The sequence below is a fragment of the Thermobia domestica genome, chromosome 4, assembly GCF_964235325.1.
Source record: "Thermobia domestica chromosome 4, izTheDome1.hap1.1, whole genome shotgun sequence".
Taxonomy (NCBI): Eukaryota; Metazoa; Arthropoda; class Insecta; order Zygentoma; family Lepismatidae; genus Thermobia; species Thermobia domestica.
Window position 1 is genome coordinate 282047658 of NC_137457.1, and position 18377 is coordinate 282066034.

Below are 18377 nucleotides of genomic sequence, written 5' to 3' on the forward strand. Positions count from 1 at the left end.
ACGAAATTATCATATGTCTAAACATAAAGAATTTCGAATTCGGTCATTTTATAACAATCACAACCCTCACTTCTTTTCTTTCATCCTAAGTGAAACATACATTATTAAAAACGCCGAACACGACTTATTATTTCAAATTGTCTCGAACCTTAAGGAATATCATATTACAACCAGTTGTATACGCTTATCCTTTTTGTTACCAACTTTCTTTACTCTTGTGAAATATCGTAAAACTCTGAAACACGTCCTTAGTAATTGTAAATTATAACTTTAAATACAGAATTCTATGTCTCTCATCTTAAAGAATTTCGAATTATATTCGCCTTATTACAACAAATGTAACCCCACGTACTTTCTTCCCATTTTTCCTCCTTCTAGGAAAATTATAAGAAAACAATGAAACACGTGTCCAATTATTTTAAATAGAAGTCCATATAAGAAATATAATATCTCTAGCATTCAGGCACTTGGAGATATGGACATTTGGCGGAATAATTGATATGCATATTGAAATAGGTCGAAGAAAACGTCTTTTCATTTTGATTTGAATCCAAACAGTGTAGAATATTGTACAGTCTATTCTCACGTCTATCCAAATTTTTCAAAAATGGGGTAATATCTTCAATTCGACATCGAGGTAAAATTTAGTCAAATTTCAAAAAAATTACTTGATTCGAAAACTCTATATAAAATACAGTTTACTTTTATAATTTTTGAATTAAGTAGTATTTTTATTCTCGTAGATATGTATATCAATACACAGAAGAAAATAAAATTGAAATTTAATAGTATCCTCAGTTCGCACATTGCAACCGAAATCAAAAACTTCACAAAAATAGAAAATCCAGAAAGTTTCACAGTTCAATATGTAAATTATGTTTACATCAGAAACGGTTTGTTTCTTCTTAGTAATCTGTAATCGGAATGACAGCGTTACGCTGAATATATAAACGTGTTTATGTTTAACTGTACCAGTACAAGGTCATTTGACAAATACTGTATTAACGCCAAGTTGATGTATTTGTCGCAATAGTACGCCTCGCAAGCTGACGTCAATGTGCTGGACTATGCTTTGCAGTCTCATTCAGTCAGCGCTTGTCGAGTTGTTAGTGATTGTACTTGTGTCTCTTTAGTAGCTCGACTTGATGTTATCTCGAAGGTATCATTGTTTTGGTGCTTTATGTGTGAAACAGTATTAGAACCGAAATGGAGCGAATAATAAACTAGTTAACAAGACAAAAAGAAATGAAATGCAATTTTTGAGTTTTACGTCCTACGGTTATGCCGGTTAGACTAACGGAGACGGTGATGATGAGTAATGAATGAAATGGTGGAATGAAGAAAGTGGAAGGAAACGAGAGAACCCCGAGAAAACCCACGCACACGGTGTTTGTCCACCACAAAGTTCACTTGACGGGAGCTGGGATTGAAGCCCGGACCCCAAGCAGCAGAGGTGAACGCTCTACCACTGAGCCACCGCGGTCCTTTGTTAACAAGAGAATCTCATAGTTGTCTTATATTTGAATTGCCTGAAAGAAACTAAGTAAAAATAGTTTACCGACTTATCCAGATGTGTTACAGTCATGTTCTGAAATTTCATTTAAAGTATTTGCATCTTCTAGAAACTTCTCTTCTTCAATTTGTGAAAAAGTTGCTTCAGATGTTGAACTGTTAGAGAAAAAGTCGTCTATTTCAAGCAGCAGTTATCCGAGTGCATCAAATGATAAAATCTTACTACTAACTAGAAAATCTAGGTTTAAGTGGTAGTATTAATATTGACTCTAGAAGGTAGTGATGTTTCCAATACATGTGTATTAATATATTATATCTATTAGTGCATGACTGAGGTCATGAATGATAAATAATTCAAAGGTACTGAGAATCGCCTATATGAGAAAGGCCAAAGCAAAAGGATGAACCAGAATAACGACAGTCTTTTCATTAATCTTAAACTTCTGTATGTGGAAAATATATCCATTACTTTATTTTTTTTTCTTCCTGGCGGATTCGAATGTGTGATGGATCTTCACTATGGGGATTCAGATACTAAGTAAAGGTTATACAACGTTTGGAAATATCCGATAAATAACTAAATTAAACTTTCTCGTCACCAGGGCTGGGTCGGGGCATCTCTTATTTGTGCAGTTGTCTGGATCCAGGTCAGGGTCGTATGAGGGAACATGTGTCTCTCTGGGATCACTTTAACATTGATCCTCAGGCAATAGAATTTGAATATAAATTACCTTTCAATACCAATTACTTTTCAAGTTCTTTCACCATATTCCCATATTTATCCAGTAATTCCTTCTTCTCTAACTTCCTCTTCTCTTCTTCTTTTTCTCCCTTTCCTTCCTTCTTCTCTCCTACCTTCTTCTTCTTTCTCACTCTTTCTTTTCCTATTTCTAATAAAAAGCTGAACAGCGGTCATGACTTTGATTTGTCGCTATTGACACGGTCACTAAATCGTTTTAATGTTTATCTTCGGAAGTCTGATATGAACTAGTAACTGGTGAAACGAGCATTTTCTAGTTAAAATAATCTAAAAGTTCATTTATTTTAAGTTTACATATTCTGCTTTTAAAAGTATAGCAACTGCACTTCTTTTCCCAATCACGACACACACATATATTATTATTATATTTTCTCATTTCAAAATGATTTCGAAAAAGATTTTGTTACGTTTGTTAGGTATTCTCTTTGAAAATATTGCTTGTGCTATCAATTCTAATACATAATAGGCAAGGTAATGTACCGACGTGGCTAGAAAGTCAACGGAAATTATTTGAAATTGTGTTTCAAATTGATTTTAAAACTGAAATGTTTGCGCTATCTTTGGGCTGTTTAAATTTTCATTTATGCTATGAACCAGAATAAATGTCCTAATAGGACAAATAAAAAGGTAACGTTCTATTGATTGTCTGGTAAACACCAACGCCACTCAAATTAAGTTTGTAACCAGCCTCAGGCTACCTGGGCACCAATAATATTTTGTCTGACTATGGACTCGCACTTCATATTTCAGGCTTTGCTTCCTTCTTCACACGGAAGAATACGTCTATAAGATTATTATTTAAAAAACAAAAAAAGTAGAACCACACATTTCAATCTGAATGAAATTAATAAATCCCGTAATGGCCCAAGTGTTGACTTAACTGTTCGAAAATGCATTTGAATACAGTTGAGTCCTTGAATTCACTTTCATTTATTGAGAAAGAAATTAATATGTCTCTGAACATAAAGAATTTCAAATATGATCATCTTGCAACAACCCACCCCAGCTTTATTTTTCCCTTGTAACGGAAACATCATAAACCTCCTAAGCAAATCCTTAATTACTGTAAATTAAAAGTCTGATTACCAACTTGTATGTCTGTAATCTTAAGGAATTTACATAATGGACATGTCATTTTAACAACTGGAAGACCATTTATTTCTTTCTGCGTTTCTTCCTGACTTGTTAGTGAAATATCGTAAAATTCTGAAGCACTTCCTTAATTATTCTAAATGAAAAGTATAAATACAGAATTCCATATGGTTACCCTACTTTAAGAAATATAAGCCTACGCCACTTCCTCCCGCCTTTCTTTTCTAGGAGAAATATCAAAAACACGATTAAACATAACTCTATTATTTCAAGTAGGAAGTCCATATACAAAATTTTGGGCCTCTCTCCTTCAAATATTAATTGACGTGCACTTTCCTTCCTTCGAAAAATTCTTCATTAGTGGTATATAACATTACAAATCCTATGCACTGTATAAGCTTCAAGTTTCACGATTAAGCATAGTTAGTCATTCAGTCACTCACTCATTCAGCTTTTCAGGACTTCCTTGTATATATAGAGACTGTTGCAAGTTTCAGATAATTCATTATGTAGTTTATAGCCTGCCAGGGCATACAGCTAAAAATTTCTCATCTCTTTAAGAATGAAGTGATCACAAAATTATTTATAGTTAAATAAAATTCATTGTTACTTAAAATAAATTCCAAAATGATAAAATAAATTTTAAACAATTGCAATGAATTATGCACTTGAAATTATTGTTTTTTTTAACTAGAATGATTGAAGACTCGCTGTAGAAAACAATTTAAGTGCCAACAATGAAAGTTTCTGTAACAGTAGAGACAAAAGATAGTAAATTGTGTCCCAGTGTCACAAAATATAACTACAACCTAACATATAACGAGGTATGAAAATCTAAAACATAAATATATTAAAAAGTGAAATAAGTAAAACAATTTCAAGGTACCACTTACATTGTTTTCTACAGCGTGTCTTCAATTAAGAACTCACAGTGGCGGTTATCTCATGTATGTAAGGTAAACAGTGCGTATACGAAAATAAAAGCCACACATTACATTATTATTTCTTTTTTCTTCTCTCTTTTTCAACCGATTTCCAAAATAACTCTTTTGCTTTAATTCTTTGACATTCTAACTAAACACTTGTTGCAAGCAGAGTTGCCAACAAATCGATTTGCGTCTTTAAAATTATCGTATATTACAAAAAAAAATTGTCCCCCACGTTTCAAAACTCAACTGTCATTGGTTCATGAGAAATAGCGCAAATCGGAAAAGTAGGATTAATTTATTTTTCAAGAATGGCTCAATCGATTTTGTTCAAACTTCGATGTATGTATAGGTGTACACAAGGGCTTTGTCTGAAAAAACTAACAGCTTCTCTGGCTATTTGCCCCCTCAAAAAATTCGATTCAATATTTTGAGCTCCTTTTGACCTATGATGGTCTCCGAGCACAATTACGAAAAAATAAATTTTAGATGTCGCTTTAATCCTACAATCACATATATTTTCTCAAAAATTGTTTAACGAGTAAGCTGTGATCACATTCAGCCGAAACCAATCATACGGCACCTACAAGGTAGTAAATGCAAAAAGAACAGCTATTGATGTAGCTTTAACATATTTGCTAAATGAATGAATGAGAAATCACACCTGAAGTGCCAAATTCACTTCGGTCCCATTTGGTGGCCTGTGGTGCCCTCATCCCTAGTTTGGGATATAGTGAAAATTTTGATATTTAACAATTTATTTGGGAATGAACACCCTTGTCACTTTAAAACAAACACGAAAGATGAACTTTGTGATTGTGTGAATTTGTCGCGAAAAAGGGAATACTGACAGCCAGGAGCCTTTGTTGCTATTTTTCATGGGGGCAAGATCTATATAAGAATTGTACGTTTTATATTAGTAAATTAGTAGTGAATGGATTAAAATGTAGACCCATAAAACTTACATTGAGGACAAAAGCTTTGAAGTTTCTATACCTGAATTTAAGGGCAAAAAATCACTATTGTCCACTGCAGAAGCAAATGATACTAGGTTTGTTACAAGAATTCGTTGGGCAGTTGAAGCTACACATGGAATGTTGAAAGAAGAGTATCATCTGTTGGATGAAATATTTGACAATGAAATTAAAGCTAGTATCGTCCCATGTTATAGAATTGCTAGTTCTCTACACAACAAATTCTCCATACGTTTGACACCACATGAAAATCACTCCGCAATCACCGCAATCATGAAATCTACGAAATATTTCGGGAAATGAATTCACCTTTGCTGTCATTATTGAACGAAAGAAATAGCGGAAAATAAAACTACCGTTTACATTTATTTCTTAACAGAATCTTGAGGATTTTCCTTGAATGACCGAAAAGTACTTGAAAGGATTGTTTTGTGGATCCTTCCGATATAAAGTCAATATGTCATTTACCTGAAATATTGGATGAATATGCAGTAATATTAATATGCAGTATGATAAACATAACATAACGACAAGATGTTGAAAATGACAGTGTAGGCCTATTCAAGACATACAAATGCTTCATCTAAAAGTAAATACAGAAATTTACAAAAGTGTCGTTAGGTATTGTTGCAACTGTGCAAATGGATTGCTAACAGTTGGCTTTTGCTCCCATGTTGCAGCAATTTCTTCCTAACTCAGTTATGGAAGATATTTGTCGAGGATCCCAAAACCGGCACAAACATTGAACAACATATTCGATCACGACATTTGTGTGGTCATAAATGAACACAGGACTGAAGTACGTATTACAATGTTCCTTTCATCCTTATTTGTTTGACAAATTGAAGTATTTGTACTTCTTATATGTAACTTACTTTTCTTTTGCATTAAATTTTCTTCTAATTCTTGGATTAAATGAACTTTTTATTCAAATGTTGCAGTTTTCCACTACTCTACTTCTTCTCCCCAACCCCTCTCAGGATTTATGGGAGACATAACAACAAAGGTTGCATTACACTACGTTGTTGTTGCTGGTTATTCTCTTTCCAACTGAGGTTGTTTCACTTTGATTGGAAACTCTAGATATAGGTAAGATTGATTTTTTTTTTATATGAACACTTACACTGAAACTTCAGGCACACTGAAACACCTACAGTAAAATATTATCAAATGGGATACTCCTCTAATGGAAATTTTAACTTCATATTCATGATCAGGCTGATTGATTCATATAAATAAACACCAATATCAACAGTTTCACTTTGGTTTAAACTGGGGATGGGGTCGCCACAGGCCATCAAATGGTGCCTCAGTGAGTTTGGCGCGTTTCAGTTGTGATTTCTCATTCATTCACATAGCTAATTTGCTAAAGCTACATCAGTAGCTGTTCTTTCTACAATTACCCCCCTTATAGATGTGGTATGGTTGTTGTTGGATAATTTTGACCATGTTGTATCCGTGATACAATTTTGGAAAAAATATATGTAATTGTAGGGTTAAAGCGATATCTAAAATTTATTTTTTCATAATTATGCTCGAAGACCATCATAGGTCAAAAGGGGCTCAAAATATTGAATCGAATTTTTTGAAGGGGAAAATAGCCAGGGAAGCTGTTATTTTTTTCTTTCAGACAAAGCCCTTGTATGCACCTATACATATGTCAAAGTTTGAACAAAATCGATCGATCCATTCTTCAGAAATAAATTAGTGTCATTTTTCCGATTTTGCGCCATTTCTTATGAACCAATGAGAGTTGAGGTTTGAAACGTGAGGGATTAATGTATCTTGAGAGTACCTACATACTACCCACTTGTCGACCCAAGATTCATCTGGGGCCATTTCACTATACTCTTCCACTCACGTCCTTAGTCTAGAAATCTTCAGCTTCAAACTCAATATTGTCACCACTATCCTCACAAGTTTTTAATCGCTAACACTACTCTGAATAACAATAGTTTCACCCCCTCGTGAACGTTATTGAATTTAGAGAGTAAATGCAGAGTTGTCGTTTACCAATTCAGAAATTTCAATTTACGAGAGGAAGTTATGGAATAGCAGTTTTTGATTATTGTAGTGGTATCAAGAAACCTGTGAAACGGAGTCATAGTTAGAAGCTAGAAGTAATTTTGACAGCATAAACTTCTGATCTTCGATGATCTAATTTTCATTCTTGAGCGTATGGAATTCAAAAGGTGAGTGTAAAGAATGCTCGTCTAACTCCTCACCTTAATATTTAAACTAAAGTGAAAACTTGTATGTGACACTTTAATATTATAACTATTAACCCATTAGTGCACGAAGTTTCCCAGAGGTAATATTTGCTTACATTTTATTATTTTGAGGTATGTTTTGAGCACTTTAAACGACTGTAGCAGATTCTACCTCAAAGTTTCGATTGTAGTTGGTGGCAAGCGCTATAAGAGATATCACATGCACTATAAAAAGTTGACTGATTGTCCTATATTTCACCAATGTTTTATAATAAATAATATTTTATTCTTCATACTACATTAACACGTGGTTACTGTGGTTAACGGTTTTAATTATTGACAATGAATTCACATTTTTTAACAGTCATATACTTGAAACATTATTGTTATTTCAATAACAATGGCCGCCTTTGAAGGATTTGCCCTATAAAACCAAAGTGCAAGGTCTTCGAGAACATAACACCCTCTCGGGACTCTTAAAGGATCGGGCAAGAACGTTTTGTTCCCGATCACCCGAAAAATCACCTTCGATGATCTCACACGTTCGCGTTTCTGATCCACGATCAAACATTTCGGAAACCATTTCAAAGAAAGGTTGCACATGTCCAACTGATCGTGGATTATTGACCCAACACGTTCTTTGCATATGTGCACTTTGTCAGCTATCTCCTGAAATGAAATCCGTCTTTTCCTCTAAATCAGGTCATGAATCTGGTCAACTGTTTCCGGAGTTGACACTGACACTGGCCTGCCACACTTGTCACCATCTTCTGTTGAAAATTCACCACGCTTGAAGTTCGCACACCATTTCTTCACAGTGGAGTATGAAGGGCACTGTCCACTAGGGTGTATCGAAAAAAACTTTTTTTCGAAATCTGGTTACGGCTAGTGCGGATTTTTGGCCAAATGGCGTCAATAAAACGTATAAAAAATCTTAACTCGATCAGACAACTCCTTCTGCTGCCGAGTAGAGCCCAAATATTAGAAAAATCAACAAAAGATTCACTTTTCAACTGATTTTCCAAAAAATATTTTTTTAATATTTCCTATATTTTTCGGTCTTTTAAATTATTGAAATAGTATTGGAAAGGAGAAATAAATACATAAAACAAATTTATTACGGTTATTTCTGTACACCATAAGCATAAAAACCTAGTTAATTATTTGTAAAAATGCACTGATTTTCTGACGTATCGTAAAATTAAATTTTAATATAAAATTATTGAAGTCTTTTGAATAACGAAGAAAACACTTTAGTGCTAAATTCTAAGAGCAGTAATAGTATAAATAATTTGCTCCCAATGCCGTATGCATCTGCTTATCACACTAGATCACATGCCGCCCACCTCTCCCCGAACGCCTCTTCTCTTGTACTTGCCCAGCTGAAAGGATCGATCTTATCAGCCGTCAGTAGTCAACCAGCTGTGTCGAACGTGATTGTTGCTGTTAGAGTTATTTATTAGTGCTGTAGGAAATTTTAACTAAATAATTTGTTTTCGTGTGAAGTGCAGTATGTAGAAGTGAGAACAGTGTTTCAGATGTGTTAAGTACTTTTTATTAGAAAGAGAGTGACAGATACGCTGACGTTATGGCATCAACAAGTTTGTTACGGTCTGACGTTAGGAATAGCATTATTGGGACACCCAAGGAATTGGGTAGAACACAGCTACCAACCGTTGAAATGTATTGAGACAATACCTATGGGAGCGAGAAGAAAAAATGAGAATTTCGGGATCCCGGAAAGAGCCTTCAATAAAGGATGTATCTTCTATCGTCGCCAGGAAGACTGTAGAAAATTGAGATTACGCCTCAAACTTGAGGTTTTTCGATCTAGAAGAAAAGGCGCCTCTAGCACTGGCACTTTTCTTCCTTTTTCGCAGTTGCAGGCAAGAGGATCGGAACACTTACAAAAGGCTGTATCAAATGAAATATTTTTGGCAGACTGTTGAAAATCAGCAATTCGTTTCGCAGAAGCTTGGAAACCGGACTTTGCTAGGCTTTGCAAGTCACGGACAATATTATAGTACTTCAATATCATTGCAACAATCCTTCTGACACTGAAAATTGCTTCGCCGCTGATTGAGGCGTAATCTCAATTTTCTACAATCTTCCTGGCGACGATGGAAGATAAATCCTTTGTTGAAGGCTCTTTCCGGGATCCCGAAATTCTCATTTTTTCTTCTCGCTCCCATAGGTATTGTCTCAATACATTTCAACGGTTGGTAGCTGTGTTCTACTCAATTCCTTGGGTGTCCCAATAATGCTATTCCTAACGTCAGACCGTAACAAACTTGTCGATGCCATAACGTCAGCGTATCTGTCACTCTCTTCCTAATAAAAAGTACTTAACACATCTGAAACACTGTTCTCACTTCTACATACTGCACTTCACACGAAAACAAATTATTTAGTTAAAATTCCCTGCAGCTCTAATAAATAACTCATGCAGCGACAATCACGTTCGACACAGCTGGTTGACTACTGGCGGCTGATAAGACCGATCCTTTCAGCTGGGCAAGTACAAGAGAAGAGGCGTTCGGGGAGAGGTGGGCGGCATGTGATCTAGTGTGATAAGCAGATGCATACGGCATTGGGAGCAAATTATTTATACTATTACTGCTCTTAGAATTTAGCACTAAAGTGTTTTCTTCGTTATTCAAAGACTTCAATAATTTTATATTAAAATTTAATTTTACGATACGTCAGAAAATCAGTGCATTTTTACAAATAATTAACTAGGTTTTTATGCTTATGGTGTACAGAAATAACCGTAATAAATTTGTTTTATGTATTTATTTCTTCTTTCCAATGCTATTTCAATAATTTAAAAGACCGAAAAATATAGGAAATATTTAAAAAATATTTTTTGGAAAATCAGTTGAAAAGTGAATCTTTTGTTGATTTTTCTAATATTTGGGCTCTACTCGGCAGCAGAAGGAGTTGTCTGATCGAGTTAAGATTTTTTATACGTTTTATTGATGCAATTTGGCCAAAAATCCGCACTAGCCGTAACCGGATTTCGAAAAAAAGTTTTTTTCGATACACCCTACTGTCCACCCAATGTGTACAGCATGCAGCCATGGATTTCTTTGGGCGAATTCTGTTGCAGGGGAAAGAACTTCATAACACCTCGCAATTCCTCTTTGGTGAATTTGACATCTGGCTCCGCCATGGTTCATTTAATTACCTGTAAATCAAAAACCGTTCATGGTAGAATCATGAAATTTGCCACTTAAACATATGAAAGATCAGCATTTCACACGACATCAATTACAACAGGGTAGTACATTCGGAAGGGGATCGGGCCGAGAACTTATCAGCCGACCCTCGTATAAAGCAAGAAATTTGTAAAACTTGCTTTGTTTCCATAATCCTGAGTGAAGGTACAGATGTAAATAATTTTTCTTAGCTATATTGTATAATTCACTACGCAAGGTCCGATGGTACATTATAAGATATCATATTTTGCTTATGAGTTTCATTAACATTTCTGAAATTTGCCAGCTGAAGCTTTTTACAACATTCTCTGCCGGGTAGTTAACGGGTACAACTGTGCTCAACAGTTAGTAACACAAAGTTAGGATGGAGCAGCGTTTTTCTCTAGTCATTTGAATAAACTTCTGGCAAATATCAGAATATCTCGACCTACTATCATTTTCATCTATTGTTTCGACTCACGCGTCCTGTAATATAAAAGATTGCAAATTGCTCTTCCTGACATTCGTTGGATTAAAAGTTTTTCTCTAAGTCCACACAAAGGAGGCATGCATGGCTACTGAAATTAAATTCGGCTGTCCAAAGTTTCTGCTACACGCTGAAACTATAATTCTCGTTTACGTAGTATTGTAACAGAATATCGCAAAAGAATTTATGTCACTAATTGAAAGAATGAAAGATCCAGGTGAGATAAATAAGCATTAATGGCTGCTGGTGGGATTTGATTTCCACGTAAGAGTTTGAATTCAATTTTATATTGAAGATATTTCCAAGTATTTTCACTCAGACGAATGTGGTGGTTTTCGTCTTATAAAAGAAATCCTATAACATTGGGTATTGCATTAGAAAACAAAAGAACTGAAAGCTGAACTTCAAGAACAAAGTGAAGAATTTGAAGAATATTAAGATAAGACAATACTAAAAGCAAAGTATGTATGTGAGAGGAAGAGAAAGAAATTAAAATTAAGCGATGGTCTTCATTGTTAGATGTCTCATATTAATTCGCAACGCTAAAGCAAACTTAAAACATCAGTATTAATCTATCGAAAAGGAACTACTTTTGGAGATACGGGAAGACCAGAACTTCTTGACAAGAAAGCCAGAAAGATTGAACACAAGCTAAATACAACTTTCTTACAAGACTGTCTATAATCTTTATTATAAATTAATTAGGCATGTTACAGTTTCGGAAGTATATCACTTCCTTCTTCAGACTACAACTCCAACTGAAATCATAAATAATATTATGATTTCTGTCTCAAGTACACTTAAGTACTGTATGTTATTGTTAGTAATAAACGTGAAGGTTTTTATTTTACATGCGTTCATTATTCATGTAATTTACAGTAGAAAACATTGCGATAAGACCGAGTAAACATATTGCTAAACCTAAAATCGGTTTGCATTTTACCTTAAACATGACCGGTTTTGTGACGTAAAAGGTAGTTAGAAATTTTTGGAGGCATGTTGAATGGAGACATTTTGTTTGGGTTGTGAACCCCAAACCATTTTTATATATGAAATTACTCAATGGCTTTAATATTTACCCAGTTTGTAATTTAAATTAATGCAAGTTTTGGGGGCGTAGAAAACGTAGCTTAGAAGTAATTAGAAATATGGGAGTAGAAATTTAAAGATAAAATTTGATAACAGAAATAATTTAGAATAAGAATTTAATGAATTGATGTTGAATAAATGAATAATTATAGAGCATTGTATGGATTGGTATGATTTAAAGATTAGAGAAGACAGTGCATAATTACTTACTTTTGGTAATGGTGATAAGCAGAACCTTTGATGGGTAGAATGACGGAGTAGTAAAACTAAAGCGTAATTTGATTTGCAGAGTTTTGACGTTAAAATATAACTTCTTATATTTGGAAGAGAACTCGGTAGTATTTATATAGTTTTTTGTTATGTTAACATTTATATATGTATATATATTGTGGCAGTATTCGTTTTTAAATCGAAAATTATGTCTAATAATTTTATTTTAATCAATGTTTATTTGTGTTGCAAAGATCGCGTTTTATAAAATAATAAGGTTAAGGTGAATAATTGTTACGAGTTAAGTTAATGCAAGCTGAGGAATATTATTATTCAATGGTCAGCGAAATGATGTAAATAAAATGTAAATAAAATGTTTCATTGAGAGTCTGCCAATGCAGGAAGACAATGCAGACAATGCGTCAATTCTTGCATAGGCCAAATACTGTACATTATGAAAAGAGAGATTGTAAGCTTTTGTGAACATTTCACACATTCACGGATATGAGGAAATTGCTTAGAATCGAGAAATCGGAGTGTGTCGAGAGTTGCAGTTTTTGAGTCTTGACACAAGGAAAGAATTTGTTTTTCCATGTGAAAGGGGGTCGCACGTGCCATCCAGCAGACGACAGGAGGAGGACCAAATTGAACAAAACTGGGAGACGGGAGGTCTTCAGGAGAGTCGTGCACAGCCTTGGATCAGTCTTTAGGAGTCTACAAGATCGGTCTTTGAGTGTTTAGTCAAAGACAGCGGGACAGTCAACTGACAGTCAACCGACAGTCAACTTAGAATATCATATTCTATCTACGGAGAACATCGAGTCATCGTTAGCATTTGGGAGTATACCAAACTCAATGCTCGTCTACATCAATCACTAATTGGAAGTATCAACTTGGCGATACTACATCACCTCGATCATCAGTGGAGCGTCATCAGAAGATATCAGGTATGTGTTACTGCTATTCAGGGTTCAAAGGCTCAATACTCGACCGGCGATACTCGACTGGCAAATATTCCGATTATCCGTAATTAGATACATCACAACACTTACATTCACAATTTTATCTAAAAGAAATATAATTGTTATTAAATGATTGAAGTGAATGTTTTATTATAAGAATTAATCCCCAATTGGTATATGGAAATTTAGATAACTTCTCGCACATGTATAGGAGATCATTCCCACTCATTCTAGATGGTGAGTGGAAGGCGCTCAGTATCACTCTAATAGCATCCCCAAATTAGGCACAGAGTGACTGGGTTGTCAATATATATATATATATACATATATATTGTATATATATATATATATATATATATATATATATATATATATATTCATCCTCACGGCATTGTCAAGGCTCTATATTTGTATTTTACATTTATTATTGCAACCGGGTGTTACTGACTTCCGTATACGGTAGCCCGATCATCACCCTTGTTCTTCGCGCGCACAGTCATTCGAAGAACTGAAAACGTACTCTGTACACAAACAGTTTATGGTTGTGAACTCGGAAAGCCTGGTACTTCTGCTTGTCAAGGTCAAAAAGTGGGAGAAAAAAGGATGTGTAGAATGTAAAGAGGGTGCAACAGTGACGGTTGCTTGTATGGGAACATATTCATTTGTAGTTCGTGCACATTCCGCCTGTAGCGCTACTGTGGCACGACATATATTGTAACTGTATAACTCTTGTACACCGCTAGTAGGTCTATTCGCGTTAGTGACGACCGAAACTATGTTGTCAGCTCTGACTGCGATAAGGCACTGCCGTGCTGCTTTTCCTTCTCTTTTTTTCCCCTTTTCCATTTGTGAGACGCCAAACATGTTGTTTTTGCTTGTTGCACGCGCTGAACGTGTTTCGGGGAGCGAAGTATTTAAGAAGTTGACTACATATTCTTGTTTGCGATAGTTTTAAATTGGTTAACTGTTGAAAAATATACGAAAATAAAGCTGTACTTGTTAAGGTATATTAGTCGAGGACGTAGCTACTGACAGTGTTGATTACAGATTTTCTCGAGGAAGAATTTAATTACAGTAGAGGTGAAAAGGAGACGTCCATTTAGACAGCCCCCCCCCTTATCAGACTAAATCGGAAATGGTCTCAATCGTTTGTACACGAATGTGCAGGCGAAATTTTCGTTTGTACACAATTAGGGGCGCCGTCAGAACGAAAACAAAGTGGGGGCTGTCTAAATGGTAGCCCCCAACAACATGTCCTATTCAAGCACAAATTGTCGCAATCATTTGTACATCGTTTCTACAGAAATGTGAAGGCGAAATTTTCGTTTGTACACAATTAGGGGCGCCGTCAGAACGAAAACAAAGTGGGGGCTGTCTAAATGGTAGCCCCCCACCAACAAGTCCTATTCAAGCACAAATTGTCGCAATCGTTTGTACATCGTTTCTACAGAAATGTGAAGGCGAAATTTTCGTTTGTACACAATTAGGGGCGCCGTCAGAACGAAACCAAAGTGGGGGCTGTCCAAATGGTAGCCCCCCCACCATGTCCACTTCAATCACAAATTGTCGCAATCGTTTTGTACATCGTTTGTACAGAAATGTGCAGGCGAAATTTTTGTTTTACACAATTAGGGGCGCCGCCAGAACAGAAAAAATTGGGGGCTGTCTAAGTGGTAGCCCCCTACCATGTCCAATTGAATCAAATTGTCGCAATTGTTCGTACTTCGTTTGTGCAGAAATGTGCAGGCGAAATGTATGTTCGCACGCAATTAGGGGCGCTGCCAGAACGAAAAAAATTGGGGGCTGTCTAAGTGGTAGCCCCCGACCATGTCCTATTCAATCACAAATTGTCGCAATCGTTTGTACTTCTTTTGTACAGAAATGTGCACGCGAAATTTTCGTTTGTACATAATTAAGGGCGCCGCCTAATAATGAAGTGTAATATTATGAATATTTAAAGTATTTTCTCAAATTAGCAATTATAATTGTAAGGTGTTTAGTTATAAGGTGTTAGTTATAAGTAGGAGTTTATGAAACGTGATTATAATTTTTAAGCAATAGGAAGATAATTTAACCGACCCTCCCGACCAATTAGTTATAGAACCTCGAAATATACGTATTATATTATAATAATTGAAGTGATTAGTAATTAAATGAGTGACGATACAATTCGTACTAGAGCACAAAGAGCTGGAAGAGGGGTACAAGTCGGAAGCTTATTCAATATTGCTACCTCAAGTAGAAAAAAGCAAGTTAAAGTTACAGAGTAAGAAAGTGTTAAACCTAGTTTAAAATTTGGGCCTGTAGAAAATTTTCCGTCAAGTCCTGTAGTAAAGTCGTACTCAGAAGATTTTGAGTCTATCTTTCCGTTCAAAAGTAGCGTGATAAGTAATAAACAGTCCAGTAGTTCGCAAGAAAACAAGATGGCGACCAGTGTAATGTTTTATTCGGACGTTAATAAACTCCCGAAGTTTGATTTAAAAGTTGACAACGACATTGTAGCATTTTTCGATGAGTTTGACGACGCGTGTCAAATGGCAGGCGTGAGCGAAGACAAAAGAAAGGAACTGTTGCCAAGCGTGTTTAAAGGAAATGGTAGGCAGTGGTTCAAAGTATTTTTGAAGAGACGAAATACTAGTGACACCGGTTACAAAGAATTACAAAAGAGTATTATAGATGAATTTACAAGAACGAATGTGACGTTAGATATAGAAGAAAGAATAAGGGAGAGTTTACATCTCGAGGATGAACCCATTATAAATTATGTGTATGACATGTTGGTACTATGCGAAAGGTTAGATTCTAGCATGGACGATAAAAAGAAGATAGGAATCATAGTAGGTGGCCCTCAGCCATATTTTATGGAGAAAGTGGGGACTATATCGTATTCCACGATAGACAAGTTCGTGGAAGATCTCCAGAAAATCGAAAAGAATAAATGTAAAGTGGACAAACGTGTTAAAAGAGAGAATGGAAAAGTTACAGTCAAAGATTTACTTAAGAAAATGCGCGAACAAGTAGAAGAAGAGGATAGTGATATTGAAGTAGACAAAATATTATTGAAGAGAGAAATTAGGAATAGGGAAGATGTCAAAATTAAACAGGAACCACAGAGTATCACCCAATTAGGGGAATTAGAGAAAAAGATAGAAAAGCTGCAGATCACGTTAGCGACAAAATTTCAAGACCAGAATAATAGAGAGGATAGATGCGATAGAGAATCGAAACAACAGAAAAATGGAAATAACTTTAGAGGGAATAAGAATTTTCGGAATAAAGGACGAAATTTTTATAGGAACAACGGTAATAGAAGTTGGAACCGTGATAATAGTAGCTATAATAGAAATAGAGGTAATAACGAATATAATAACAGAAGAGGATATAGGAACAATAATTGGCGTGGTAATCGTGGTGGAAGAAGGACAAATTATTGGCAACAACGAGGGAATAATTGTTGTGCTAGTCGTTCTAATGGTCCATCATGGTGCCAAAGTCATGGTCAAGTGAGTGGTCAAGTACAATACGTATCAGTTGTACCAAACCAAATTAATGGGACAACATATTATCAGGCGTCGAATGCAAATAATTTAAACTAAGTAATACTGTAAATGACAGAGGCGCATTTACAGGATGTAAATCGAAGATTAGAGAAATAGTAGCCTCTACACTAACCGAAAATAACATGTTGTACGTACCGATAGAGGTCGACGGAGAAATCATAAAGCGTTAATCGATACAGGTTCCCAAATATCAATAGTGAATGAAAAGCTAGTTCCATCAAGCGCAAAAGTAATTTCTAAACCAACACGAATTCGTGGGATAACACAGAATGTGTTAGTAGTGAATAAGATAGCTATTGTAAGATTTAAAATGGCTGGGCAGACGTTTCATTTGGAATTTCGTGTAGTAAAGGATTTTCCGTATCAAGTTTTGATCGGAAATGATTTTCTATAAAGCCAAAATTGTCAAATAAATTACGGATAGAATAAATTAACATTACAGAGATTTGGAAAGCCGAGGTTTAGGAAAAGGGAAGAACAGGAATCTGTTACTGTATCGGATAATGCATCTATTGGCATAAAATATAGTACTAGACCCAGATGGGTGTTAGGTCATAAGGTAGATTGTTACCTAGGACAAAGACAACAGTGGAAGTGAATTTAGTTAACTCTTGGAATAACAAGGAATACTTGTTAGAACCAGACAGAAGGATAGAAAGCCAATACAATGTATTAATCCCGCGCGCAATTTTATCGGCTCAGAATAATAAGATTGAAATTGTAAATCCATCAAATAGATCAATTTTGTTAAAGGCAAATGTAACATTAGGACAAGCAGAGGAATGCGTAGATGAGGAACAATTGAAGCAGGAAGGATTGTCGAATGAGGATATAGACGGTATTTTAAGATCACGGAAGAATTTTGACAAATTACGATTGAAATTTGGAACAGAGACGAGACCTGAGGTTAAAGAGCAAATTGAGAGCTTATGTTAAATTTTGCTGATGTTTTTGAATGGCAAGATGATGAATTAGATCAGGTTAAGCATTTCCAGCATCATATCGAGTTGGAAACGAAAGTACCGTTCAGAAGACACCAGTATCCCATTCCAATCGCGCTAAAGGATAAAGTGAAAGAACAGATCAATATTTTGCTAAGACAGGGCATAATAGAAGAAAGTGCTACTGCTTATAATTCTCCTATGCCGTTTATACAGAAACCATCAGGGGGTATTCGTGTAGTTCATGACTGTAGATTTTTAAATAAATGCGTCAAATTACATAGCATTGCGCTGCCTCCAATCCATCAAATACTAACTTGCATGGGAGGACATAAATACTTTAGCATTTTGGACGTGAAATCGGCCTATCACCAAGTGCCTATCTCTGAGGAGTCACGAGAGTATACCGCATTCAACATACCAGGCGTAGGAGCCTATTCATATCGAGTTCTACCCA